Raw genomic sequence first — 14855 nt, 5'->3', positions numbered from 1 at the left:
TCGAGCTATCCGGTTGGGTAAGCCACGTCTAAAACACACCCTCAGGATTTTAAACCTAGAATAACATAGCTTCATGTCGGATCCCTAGTAGGAATGTTTGTTTGCATTACGTGCATTTGACTTTGGGGACCCAACACATGGGTTGGGTCCGTCTAGGACAGGTATACCCAAAATAAAAGACCTTCCCGATGTATCCTACGTGCTATTTGTGCATTTTGTTTTATCTGGTTGCATCCCCAGCCGTTTCTGTCGGAATAGCCTTAGAACATCTCCAAAATTGTCGAAGGGCTATTCTCGCAAAAATGGGCGTGTCTATCAATTGGGCATCACTTTTGCCATCATGCCCTTCCCCGGCCTCAAAACGTTCCTTGAAAGTACGAAGGGGCTATTATTGCAAAAATAGCCATATTTGCTTTGGCTAATTATGCATAAATAGCCACATTCCCTTTGGTTTTCCTTAGAAAATTGAAAGATTGATTTGCAAAAAGAGTCCATTGGTTTGTCTTTTGGAACTAGTGTCAACCCTAACCATCCACAGGTACGAAATAAGCACTGTCCAGAACCCGCCATTAACAGTTGTAGATTAGGCTCCACTACAACTTTAGATGTGGTGGTATGACTTAGGGAAAGATGGTCAGGATTGGGTAACAAAATACATGGGCACCCTCACAGATATTATGAAAGTTAAACCACTGGACGGTTTGATTGAGGCACTAGTGACCTTTTGGAATCTCGTTCACAATGTCTTCCGCTTCTCAGATTTTGAGCTTACTCCTACTTTAGAAGAAATAGCTGGATATTCCGGTTTCGGCAGGGACTTGAGAAGTCAGCAACTTATATTCCCAAGGACTCTCTCTATGCATCGATTCTTAGATCTTCTGAATATCAGAAAGCAAATCAGGAAAACCAATGTAGACGGAGTATGTTGTTCTTTCTACTTCTTGTACTCTAGGTTTGGGCATCCAAATGGTTTTGAAATGCATGAAAAGGGCCTTAACAACAAGCAAAACGACACATGGAAAATCCACCGCCATTTCGCCTTCATAGTGGCATTTCTGGGAGTTATGGTCTTCCCAAATGAAGAGCGGACAATTGATATCCGCATTGCCAGAATTGTGCAGATCCTCACTACCAAATAGCATCACACTCTTGCTCTGATTATTCTATCAGACATTTATCGGGCATTGACGTTGTGTAAATCCGGGGCAAAGTTCTTCGAAGGGTGCAATATTTTGTTGCAGATGTTGTTGATTGAGCATATCCGCCATCACCCCAAATTCACGAGTTATGGCCCGAGTAAGAACAACTTCATCGGGAGTTACGAGGAAAGAGTAAAAGATTACAATTCTCCAGAAGGGGTGGAAGCATGGATATCCCATCTTTAAACGCAAGCCAAATTGAGTGGACTTTGGGATGGCTCCTGGTAAGGGAAGTGATACCCATGTCGGCTTTAAAAAGCTATCTGTTCCTGATGGGTTTAAGAAGTGTCCAACCATATGCACCGCAAAAAGTTCTATGACAGTTGGGAAGGTACCAAGCGATGCCCGAGGATGAAGATTTGAGTACCCAAGTCATTGAGCTACACCCAGAAGCTCCACTCCCCAAAACTTTAATCCAACAAATTTGGAATGGTTGCCGGTACTTGAAAGATGATACCCAGGTGCCAGATCCGCAAAAGGTGAGGTAGACCTAGGTTATGCTATGTGGTTCGGGAAAAGGTCTCGCGTGGATGATGCGCCAGAGCCCGAAAGGCCCGCCAAAAGGCCGCATGTTCAGGCTTTTGATGATAAAATCTAAGAACGGTTGGCCAAGGGAGAAAAAGAAAAGGGATACCAAGCAACCATCCGCGCCCTTGAAGAAAAGCTGAGAAACCTCAAATTTGAGAATGATTTACAAGCGCAAGAGGCTGAAGGTGAAAATAAAAGTCTGACCCGTGAGAACGAGGCACTCCGAGCCCAACTCCAGGAAATAGGAATAGCCGCTGAAACGCCTGTGAGAAATGAAAGAGACGAAAAAATCATGAGCAACTTGAGGCAAAAAGTGCAAGACTATGCGGCCGACATAACAAAGGCTGAGAAAGATTTAGCAAAAGCTCATGCAAGGATGATCCAGCTGGGGAAAGATGCAGAAGAACAAACAAGATTAGCCTACCAGGCGAAGCAAAGTTATGACAGAGAAGTTGCGGTCTTAAGGAAAGAGTTGGCCATTTTCGAAAAAAAAATAGGTCAACAAGTGAAAGACTTCAGGGTGGAGAGGGAGCATTGATACTCCTTGATCAACAAATTGGAAGAGAGTGTGTTGATTTTTCAAAACCAAAACAACAAGTCCATGCAAATAGTGGAAGTTCGGGAATAACAGATTGGACGATTGCTTCAGGAGAAGGGCGTTATTAAGCTTAGAATCAAAGAAATAGCTGACTACAATGCAATGAAATGCAATGAGTGTGAAAATATGACTCGAGCTATGTTCTTTGCTTCACTGCTGTCTTTCGCTCGCTAGGTCATGGCCGACCTCGAGTTCCTTTAGGAAAAGCTTACAAGCAGGCCCGCACCGAGACCAACTGAAGTCACCCAGGCTCCTGGAATAACATTTGAGAGCCATCTGTGTTCTTAATTTTCCAATCATCTAGTCCGTATTTTACTTTCCTTTTAAGTCAGTTATCGATGTCTTTGAGTCCTTGTAATGAAAAACCCAAAAAGATTGTATTAATGTAATATTGAAAACCCCAAAAAATTTCTTTGCTTTCATTTTTAGATTTATTCCCCTGAACTACATAATGGTTTGATTCATGCGGCGTCATGATACGTAGGCAATCCCCATCGGATGCGATCATAGCCATAATTAATCTAAGTGAAAATCAACAAAAAAAGAGAGAAAATTGAGAGAAAATAAGTAAAGGAAAAGGAAGAAAAGTGTGATAAAAACAAAAGAGAAAACCAGTATGACAAAAACAAAGAGACAAAATCAGGAATGACAAAACAAAAGAGAAAAAGAGAGTAGAACTGAAAGGAAAGAGTTACAGAGTGGGAAAGAGATAGTGAAAGTTGGGATGAAGCACGCAACCGTTCAAACACATGGTATAAGCATTTAACTGTTTAGGTGCATTGCATCCCCAACGTGCGATTTTCTATTTGTTAAATACCTCAAAACTAACAAGGTTGTTGTGTGTGCAATTTAGCCAGGTTCTTGTTCAGGTGGTTGGTTTTGTCGGTAATCTGGCTTCTCACCTCTATTTTACAAGATCCAAAGGAAAGGTTCCAATGGACTTTGAAAGCAATCTCCGCATTATTAATCCTGAGGATAGCCCTGCACCAGCTATTTCACAACCGGAATCGACAACTGTCGAAGAAAATAAGATGATGCGTCCGCATGTTAGAAATATGGGACGCCTGGTCTAATGGTCGGGAATCGCCAAGTGCAATTCCTAGATTCCCCGAGCTGATCCCAAGGAGAGGTGGGACCACCAACATCCCTATGACCAACCCATTTATCCCGTGCGGGTACCCTACAATATCATCTAACTTTATCGGCATGCCTTCTGTGGTTCACCCCCAGGCACTGTTTTCCGGGGCACCTTTAACATTGTTCTCTGCACCACCAGTTTTCACCATGGCACAACCAACTATGCCTAGATCATGCTTTGAACCCCCAACATTCACCTTCCAAGGTCCGCAATTTCAACCTGATATGACTCATGTCACTCTAGACTCATACGCCCAACAACCACAGTATGAGTTTTCGATTGAGCCAGAAAGAACAGTTAAAAATCCCGAGCAGGAAGAAATAGCTCGGAAGATGAAAATCTTGGAACAAATCTTGAAAAACATGCAAGGCTTGAGTGGCCAAAACAATGTCTCCTATTCGGATTTGTGCATGTTTCCCAATGTTAATTTACCTGCTGGTTTCAAAATACCGAAGTTCGAAAGTATGACGGGTACGGAGACCCAATCGCCCATTTAAAGAGATACTGCAATCAGTTGAGAGGGTTGGTGGAAAAAAAGAGTTTCTGATGGCCTACTTCAGAGAAAGTTAACAAGAATCGCTTCCGATTGGTACATGGATCAAGAAATCACCCATTGCCACGTGTGGGACAATTTGACCCTAGATTTTGTCTGACAATTCCAGTATAATGTGGACATCGCTCCCGACAGAAACTCATTGTCCAATTTGAAAAAAAAATAGTGGAAAGTTTTCGTGAGTATGCCGTCAAATGGCGCGAGCAAGCCGCTAGGGTAAAACCGCCAATGGACGAAGCAAAAATGGTTACCGTCTTTCTACAGTCCCAAGAGGCGAATTACTTCCAAAATATGATGCCCTCTATGGGAAAGTCATTCATTGAGGCTATCAAGATTGGGGAGATGGTCGAAAACAGTTTGAAAATGGCACGGATCTTGAGTCAAACCGCCTTGAAAGCTACATCACAAGCCATCCAGAATGGTTCAGGGGGTTTGTCTAATCACAAAAAGAGAGAGGAGTGAGCCATGATGGCTTCGAGTTCAAGGGGGTCTCTCCGTTCATTTGAACATTCTTATGTGCCACCAAGAACCCCACAACACTATTACCCACATCAAGATGCAGCTTATGTCGTGGCACCGCCTCACTATGCAGTGATGAATGCCCAACCCTACACGCGGACCCAGCAACACTACAACCAAACCCGAGATCCACCTCCCAGAAACAACCATCCCTACCAAGCTCTATATAATCCTTGCCCACCACAAAATACATACCAGCATAATCCACATCCTCGAGAGCCTCCCAGAAGAAACTATTTCACCCCCATTGGTGAATCTTACTCCAGTATACTTCAAAAGTAAATACAACTGGGTCTATTGCAACCCGTGGCTCCCAATCGGCAAAATCCTGAGTCTCCATCATACAGGGCCAGTGCCAGATATGCATACCATTCAGGAATAGAAGGCCACGATATAGAAGATTGTTGGGCCCTCAAGAGAGCGGTCGAAGGCCAGATCGAACTAAAAAAGAATTCTGCTAAGGGACGAGGAGATCCCTAATGTGACCAACAATCCATAACCTGCTCACAATAATAGGCCGGTCATTGGTATTATTTTTGATGACAAAGAGTTTGACCCGACATTAAAGGCCATTGTTGCCATCGCCAATTCATAGGCAAAACCTAAAGTGTCGTCAAAACTAGCCAAAACCGAAAAGAAAGTAGCTCTGGTTCCTAAGGCCGTTGAAACTAAAACTGGGTCGCTACCTGCCAAGGATGCGGTTCTTTACGTTCCTAAGGACCCGAGAAAAGAACATTTTGCCCTCAAAACGCTAAAGGAGTTCGATGAAAGGAGAGCTATATTGAATATGCCAAGATTATATGTACCAAAGGGAACATATGTGGCACAGGCGTCGGTACTTTCACCAAGGCTGATTGAGCCCGTGGTTATCAGTCCCCTACCACAGAGTCCTATGAAAGATCCTACCACAGTTCCCTGGAACTTTAACAGAACCGTGGTTACATACAAAGGGAAAGAAGTTATGGGGGAAGTGAATGAGATGAATCAGTCTGGGAGGTACCATACCCCAGAAGATCTAAATAAGTCCAAATAGAACAGGGATAAAAATATGCCATCCAAGAAGCTTGTAAGCAATGAGGAAGCGGAAGAGTTCTTTAGAAAGATGAAAACCTTAGAGTACTCAATAGTTGACCAACTCCGGAAGACTCCTTCACAAGTCTCACTCTTATCTCTGTTGCTGAGTTCGGATGAACATCAAAAAGTGCTCCTCAAATCATTAAATGAAGCGTATGTCCCGGTTGATACTTCTATCAAACAATTAGAAAGGATGGCCGGAAGATTTTTCGAGGTCAATCAGCCACGATGATTTTTCCGCAGAGGGAGCTACCCACAACAAAGCCCTCCACCTGACTGTCAAATATGAGAGCTATTATGTAAAAAATGTGATGTTAGATGGTGGGTCCGGAATAGATATTAGCCCTCTCTCAACAGTCAGAGAATGGAGATTGGAACAGGAAAAAATTCGGGCTAACAATGTCTGCGTACGAGCTTTTGATGGGGGTCAAGAGAGACATAATAGGAAACATTGATCTGATTCTGACTATTGGCCCTGTAGACTTTGAGGTAACCTTCCAAGTTTTGGACATGGAAACCCCGTACAATTTCCTCCTGGGTAGACCATAGATTCATATTGTCGGAGCTATTCCGTCCACTCTTCACCAAATGGTCAAGTTTGAATATGATAATCAAGAGATTGTTGTCCATGGAGAAGACGAGCAATCCATCTACCGGGACCCTTCAGTCCTGTGTCTTGAAGCTAGGGAGGGCAGTGAGCATATTGTGTACCAAGCTTTCAAAATTATGGTCGCTGACCAATTTGAAGAAGGCCCCCCTGTCTAATGCTTCAATCATGGTCGCCACCCAAATGATTAGAAATGGGTACAAGCATGGAAAGGGGCTCAGAGTATCTCTACAGGGCATTACTGAGCCCATTCCCCAATCGTCAATGAGAAGTGTTTTCGTTTTGGCTTTTCGAGCTACAGAGACCGAAAAAACATGGGCCAACCAGCGCAAAGAAAACGGGTGGGTCCTATCCCAGCCCATTCCACATCTCGCCCAATAAATTTTCAAACCAAAGTATGTGGAGGAAGAAGAAGAGGCCTTCACGGCTGAAGAAATCGATGATATCTGCGAAGCCTTGAAATAAATTTTATATGAGTCCCACATGATCCAGCCAGGGGAAGGCATGATCCATGCCGAGGTGCAGTATATGGGACCGGATTTCAAGCTCCAGAACTGGGAGGCTATCCCATTCCATGTCAGGCGGGAGTCCCGGTAGTTCTGTCTTGCCATCTCTTCTGCATTACTAGTTATTTTAGGGTTTAACTCGAATGTTTTACTTTATTGTCTTTTAATTCTGATGTAAACCCTCATATCTTTCAATTCAATAAAATGGAATCAATATTCATCATCCATAGATGTCTCTCCTGATTTTGCTATTTTTCTTATCTTTTTCTTTTCAGTTCTAATAGTGCAGACTTAAATAACATGACATGCTTGCAGACTTCATGCCCAGATCCTAAAATGTTATCTAACTTTGAAATAATGAATCAAGAGCTAGAATATGATGAAGATGAGGCTTTTAGGAAAATAAATCGAGAATTGGAACAATTTGAGAATAAGACTAAGCCAAACTTAAATGAAACCGAGCCAGTTAATTTAGGCAATTATAAGCATTCACGTTGATGAAAGAACTAGAGAAGCCTTGATCCAACTTTTTTTTTGAATTCAAAGACGTGTTTGCATGTTCTTATGATGATATGTCAGGGCTGAGTGTTGATTTGGTGGTACATAAATTACCTACCTATCCCGATTATCCACCCGTCCAACAGAAGCAAAAAAAGTTCAAAACTGACATCAGTGATAAGGTCAAGGAAGAAGTCACCAAACAACTGAAAAATGGTGTGATCTGAGTAGTCCGATACACCATATGACTGGCTAATGTAGTACCCGTGCCAAAGAAAGATGGAAAAACCCAAGTGTGTGTGGATTATCGATATTTGAACAAGGCAAGCCCCAAGGACAAGTTTCCATTGCCAAACATCCACATTTGCGTTGACAATTATGCTAAACACGAGATACAATCTTTCGTGGATTGTTATGCTGGATATCACCAGGTTCTGATGGATGAAGAAGATGCAGAATAGACTGCTTTTACCACAACCTAGGGCACTTACTGTTACAGGGTCATTCCATTTGGTCTGAAGAACGTCGGGGCAACCTACATGAGAGCTATGACTGCCATTTTCCATGACATGATGCATCAGGAGATTGAGGTATATGTGGATGATGTGACATTAAATCCAGAACACAAGAAGACCGTGTGCGAGATATGAGGAAATCTTTTGAGCTTCTGCGCAGGTATGATCCGGAGGGGTATCAAATTAGATCCAACAAAGATAAAGTCTATTTGGGACTTGCCATCTCTGAATAGCAAGAAAGAGGTCATTAGTCTCTTAGGGAGGTTGAATTACATCAGCAGATTCATCGCAGCTTACTACCACTTACGAGCCCATATTCAAACTGTTGAAGAAAGACACGACAATCAAATGGACAGATGCGTGTCAAGAAGCTTTTGATAAAATCAAAGAATATATGTCGAATCCACCGATGTTGGTTCCACCCAAGCCAGGAAGACCTTTGTTCTTATACCCGATAGTCCTAGAAAATTCTTTCGGCTGTGTCTTGGGGCAACACGATGTAACCGGGTAGAGAGAACAAGCCATGTATTATCTGAGCAAGAAATTCACCAGTTATGAAGCCAAGTTCACTTTGTTGGAAAGAACTTGTTGCGCCCTAACTTGGGTCGCCCAAAATCTGAGACACTACTTGTTGGCTTACACAATGTATATCATAACCAAAATGGATCATTTGACGTACATATTCGAGAAGCCAATGCCCATTGGAAGGTTAGCAAAATGGCAGATCCCGCTCACCGATTTGAGATTGCCTATGTCACTCGCACGACGATAAAAGCCCAAGCCTTGGCGGATCATCTAGCTGAGAACCCGATCAATGATGAATACCAACCCCTAAGCACTTACTTTTCGGACGAGGAAGTAAACTCGGTTGAAGTAATTGTAGAGAACACCAATGCTTGGAAAATGTTCTTTGATGGGGCTGTAAACGCAAAAGGCATCGGGATCAGAGCAATTCTGATTTCGCCCACAGGTCAACACTACCCGGCCATAGCCCGGCTCTGGTTCTTCTGTACAAACAACACCGTCGAGTATGATACGTGCATCATGGGCATGAACATGGTTGTTGATCTGGATGTATAGGAATTATTACTCATGGGGGATTCTGATTTAATCATTCGGTAGGCCCAAGGTAAATGGGAAACTTGAGACATCAAGCTTATCCCTTACAAGCAACACGTGGAGGATCTCAGCAAACGATTTAAGTCCGTCGAGTTCAGGTATATTCCTCGATTCCACAATGAGCTAGATGATGCACTAGCTACTTTGGCCTCAATGCTGCCATACCCGGTTAATGTTCACATTGACCTGCTGGAAATCCAGGTTCAAGAAAAGCATGGTTATTGTAACGCAATTGAAATGGAGCCAGATGTTCAGCCATGGTATTATGATATCAAAATGTTTTTGAAAACAAAAGAATATCCCGAGCAGACCAATGGAGGTCAAAAGAGAAATATCAGAAGGCTCGCAAGCAGTTTCTTTTTAAATGGAGAGATCCTACAAAAGAACTCCAGATTTGAATCTTTTAGGATGCGTAGATTCTCGAGAAGCCAAAAAGATCATGAACGAAGTGCATTCAGGGGTATGTGGGCATCACATGAACGCATATGTCCTTGCAAAGAAAATCCTTCGAGCATGTTGTTATTGGATGACCATGGAAAAATATTGTTTCAGTTTTGTCCGGTAACACCATCAGTGTCAGATACACGGTGACCTGATTCATGCACCGCCTTCAGAGCTACATCCTATGTCAGCATCGTGGCCATTTATTACCCGGGGCATGGATGTTATTGGGCCAATCGAGCCAAAAGCTTCAAATGGGCACAGATTCATCTTGGTTGCCATTGATTATTTCACAAAGTGGGTCGAAGTTGTCACTTTCAAAGCTGTCACCAAGAAAGCAGTGGTGGACTTCGGGCATTCCAATATTATTTGTCGTTTTGGTATTCCTAAAATTATCATAACGGACGATGCTGTAAATCTCAACAACCATTTGATGAGAGAGGTATGCGAACAATTTAAAATTATGCACCGTAATTCTACCCCTTATTGGACCAAAGCTAATGGTGCCATTGAAGTGGCAACCAAGAACATCAAAAAGATCCTCAGGAAAATGGTTCAGGGTTCTAGACAATGGCATGAAAAGTTGCCTTTTGCACTATTGGGATATCGCACATCAGTTGGGGCCACTCCCTACTTATTGGTTTATGGCACTGAAGCTGTAATACCTACAGAAGATGAGATTTCCTCTCTCCGGATCATTGTTGAAGCCAAGATCGAAGATGATGAATGGGTCAAAACCCGGTTGGAATAATTGACTGTGATTGATAAAAAGCGGATGGCCGCAGTTTGCCATGGGCAGTTGTACCAACAAAGAATGGCTCGTGCCTACAACAAGAAAGTGCGGCCCAAAAAGTTCTCCCGCATCATGAAGAAGCCAAAGGAAAATTTGCTCCAAATTGAAAAGGTTCGTACATTATAAGAAGAGTATTGCCGAAAGGAGTGCTGTATTTGGGAGACATCGAAGGAAATGACCTCGAGACAGCTGGCAATGCAGATGCGGTCAAAAGGTATTATGTTTGACCCTTTTTTCACAGATTTAACATACTCTGATTGGGATGACAAAGGCTTTTCTTGCTACCCAAACACTATCAACCCTTTGCAAACCCTTTGAACCGGTTCCCTTTCTTTGATTACCCTCTTTGGAACCTTGAAGTTATGTTCGAAAAAAGAAAAAAATGATGAAAATGAAAGAAAACAAAAAAGAAGAATAAAAAACAAAGTTCATTGAACTACGTTCGACTTGATTTCTAAAGAATACGTAGGTAGCCTCTATCTGGGGTTCAGTCACACCAAAATAAAATTCCACATTCCCCCAAAAGTTGAAACTGGGGAAGATGTTACAATGGTTTCGCCTGAAAGGTTCCAAAATTGTAATTCAATCCAAATTATTTTTACCCAAATCCTTTTCAAGTCCTTCCGATCAATCGGCAAAGATGTTCAAAATTGGAGGATACAGTTACTTGGATCTGATGCAACCAAAATGAGAGAAATAAAATGAGTGAGTCTTATTGGTGAAAACCCTCACGGGCACCATAAGACGACGAGAAGTTAAGGAGATGCTCTTCACCTCACGTACACGACGCTCACATATCACAACAATACCAAATCTTAAGGGGATTTCCCCACACAAGGTTAGGCAAGCCACTTACCTCGATTATCTGACTCTGAATGTCCCAAATCTAGCCATAAATAATTACATATCATAAATACAACTATAATAGACTAATCTAATTAATGAAATCAAGACTTTAACAAAAATTCTAAAATTCATCCTAAAAGTCGACCAGGGCCCACGTCTCGGAATCGGGTAAAAGTCATAAAATACAAACACCCAATCAACCACGAGTTCACTCGTACCAAAATTATCCAAATCCGATATCAAAATCCGAATCAAAACTCAAAACCTAGTTGAAGAACTTCCAACCTTTCCCCCCAAATTTCTCAACCAAATTCCTTAATTAAATAATAAAAACAACTATAGATTAGTGGAATATAACCATAAATGAGTTAAGAATCATTACCCCAAAGTTCTCTCTGAAAAACAAATTGAGTTATCGCCTCAATCCGAGCTCTCAAAGACCCAAAATTGAAAATGGGATAAAACCCTCGAACTTGGCCTTTTCTGCCTAGTGATTTCGTACTTGCGGGCTTCCAGTCGCACCTGCGGAAATTCCCTCGCAGGTGCGGAAATGACTTAAGGGGGGGTTGGGTCCGCATCTAAGCGCCCGCTCCTGCGGATATCTTCCGCTTCTGTGATCCACATGTTCCAGGCCCCGTCCGCTTATGCGCTCCATCTTCCGCAAATGCGGCTCCGCTTATGCAAGTCAATCTCGCACCTGCGCACACAGACCAAGCTTGACCAAACCGCACTTGCGCTCCTCCTTCCGTATGTGCGAGTCCGCACCTGCGGTCTCCCCACCGCAGGTGCGAAAACACCAGAAACCAAAAACCTCCAGCAATTTGCATAAGTCCAAATTCAATCCGTAAAGCATCCGAAACACACCCGAGGCCTCCGGGAGCTCAACCAAATATACCAACAAGTCCTAAATCATCATACGAACTTAGTCGAGTCCTCAAATCACATCAAACAACGCTAAAAACACGAATTACCCTCAAATACAAACTAAATGAACTTTGAAACTTCAATTTCTACAGTCGATGCCAAAACATATCAAATTATGTCCGATTGACCTCAAATTTTGCACACAAGTCATAATTGAGATTACGGACCTATTCCAACTTCCGGAATCAGAATTCGACCCCGATATCAAAAAATTCACTACCAGTCAAACTTCCCAAAAATTCAACTTTTGCCATTTTAAGCCTAATTCAGCTACAGACCTCCAATTCATATTCCGGACACGCTCCTAAGTCCAAAATCACCCAACGGAGCTAACGAAATAGATGAAACTCCATTCCGGAGTCGTCTTAACACAGTTCCAACTACGGTCAAAAATCCTAGAACTTAAGCTTTCGTTTTAGGGACTAAGTGTCCCAATCACTCCGAAACCACAACCAAACCTCCTGACAAGTCACATAAGCAGAAAACGATACGGGGGAAGCAGTAAATAGGGGATCAGGGCTAATACACTCAAAATGACCGACTGGGTCGTTACATCATCCCCCTCTTAAAACAATCATTCGTCCTCGAACGAGCATAGAGACATACCTGAATTGGTGAAAAGATGAGGATAGTGGCTATATATATCCTGCTCGATCTCCCAAGTCGCCTCCTCGACCGGCTGACCCCTCCACTGAACCTTCATGGAAGCAATGTTCTTCGACCTCAGCTTTCGAACCTGCCTGTCCAAAATAGCCACTGACTCCTCAACATAAGATAAATCCTTGTCCAACTGGACTGAACTGAAATCCAATACATGAGACAGATCACCGTGATACTTTCGGAGCATCGAAATAGGGAATATTGGATGAACTCCTGCTAGACTGGGAGGCAAGGCAAGCTCATAATCAACCTCCCCAACAAGTCGCAACACCTCAAATGGGCCGATAAAACTTAAGGCTTAGCTTGCCCTTCTTTTCGAACCTCATAACACCCTTCATGGGTGACACCCGGAGCAGGACCCGCTCTCCAACCATGAATGGAACATTGCGAACCTTCCGATCCGCATAACTCTTCTGTCTGGACTGGGCTGTACGAAGTCGATCCTGAATCAATTTAACTTTCTCCAAGGCATCCTGAACCAAGTCTGTACCCAATAACCTAGCCTCACCCGGCTCAAACCAACCCACTGGAGACCGGCACCGCCTCCTATATAAGGCCTCATATGGTGCCATCTGAATCCTCGACTGATAACTGTTATTGTAAGAAAACTCCGCAAGTGGCAAGAGCTGGTCCCAAACAACCCCAAAGTCTATCACATAAGCACGGAGCATATCCTCCAGTATCTGAATAGTGCGCTCGGACTGTTCGTCCGTCTGAGGGTGAAATGTTGTGCTCAACTCAACCCGAGTAACCAACTCTTGTTGTACATCCCTCCAAAACCGTGTTGTAAACTGCGTACTCCGGTCAGAGATGATATATACCGGTACGCCATGAAGCTTGACAATCTCGCGGATATAAATTCGAGCCAACTGCTCGGAAGAATAGGTAGTCATCATAGGAATGAAGTAAGCTGAGTTGGTCAGCATGTCCACAATCAACAAAACTTCATCAAACTTCTGTTGAGTCCGTGAAATCCCAACAACGAAATCCATAGTGATCCGCTCCCATTTCCACTCCGGAATCTCTAACTTTTGAGGCAATCTGCCTTGTCGCTGATGCTCATACTTTACCTGTTGGCAATTCAGACACCTAGCTACATATTCCACTATGTCCTTCTTCATTCTTCTCCACCACTAATGTTGTCTCAAGTCCTGATACATCTTCGCGGCACCCAGATAAATGGAGTACCGCGAACTGTGAGCCTTCTGGAGAATCAACTCACACAACCCATCTATATTGGGCACACATAGCCTGCCCTGCATCCTTAATGCACCATCATCTCCATTAGTGACCTCCTCAGTATCACCATGCTGAACCATGTCCTTAAGGACAAGCAGATGTGGGTCATCATACTGTCGCTCCTTGATACGATCATAAAGAGAAGACCGAGAGACCACACAAGACAATGCTCGACTCGGCTCAGAAATATCCAACCTAACAAACTGGTTGGCTAATGCCTGAACATCCAACTCCAATGGCCTCTCTGCTGCTGGTAGATATGTTAAGCTCCCCAAACTCTCCGCTCAGCGACTCAAAGCATCGGCCACTCAAGGTTATGGACAGGATAGTTCTTTTCATGCACCTTTAGTTGTCTGGACGCGTAGGCAATCACCCTACGGTCCTGCATCAACACCGCGTTGAGACCAATCCGCGACGTATCAAAATATACAGTATAAGACCCCGAACCTGTAGGCAATACCAACATTAGGGCTATAGTCAAAACTGTCTTGAGCTTCTAAAAGCTCTCCTCACACTCCTTTGTCCACCTGAACGGAGTACCCTTCTAAGTCAGCCTGGTCATAGGTGCCGCAATAGATGAGAAAACCTTCTACAAATAGACGGTAATACCCCTCCAAACCAAGAAAATACTGGATCTCCGTAGCTGAGGACGGTCTGGGCCAACTCTGCACTGCTTCAACCTTCTTCGGATCCACCTTGATCCCATCACTCGATACTACATGATCTAAAAATGCCACTAAGTCTAGCCAAAACTCAAACTTTGAAAATTTTGCATATAACCTCTTTTCTCTCAGGGTCTGAAGCACAGTCACCAGGTGCTGCTCATGATCCTCCTGAGTCCAGGAGTACACCAGAATGTCGTCAATAAACAAATGATGAATGAGTCAAGACAGCGTCGGAACACACTGTGCATCAAGTGCATAAATGTTGCTGGGGCATTGGTCAGCCCAAAAGACATCACAAGAAACTAGTAGTAACCATACCGAGTCCTGAAAGCAATCTTCGGGATATCTGGCTCCCGAATCTATAATTAATGATAGCCTGAACGTAAGTCAATCTTGGAAAACACTATGGAACCCCTATAACTGATCAAATAGG

This window comes from Nicotiana tabacum, chromosome 23, assembly GCF_000715075.1.
Source record: "Nicotiana tabacum cultivar K326 chromosome 23, ASM71507v2, whole genome shotgun sequence".
NCBI lineage: Eukaryota > Viridiplantae > Streptophyta > Magnoliopsida > Solanales > Solanaceae > Nicotiana > Nicotiana tabacum.
Note: the sequence above shows the minus strand (reverse complement) of the source record.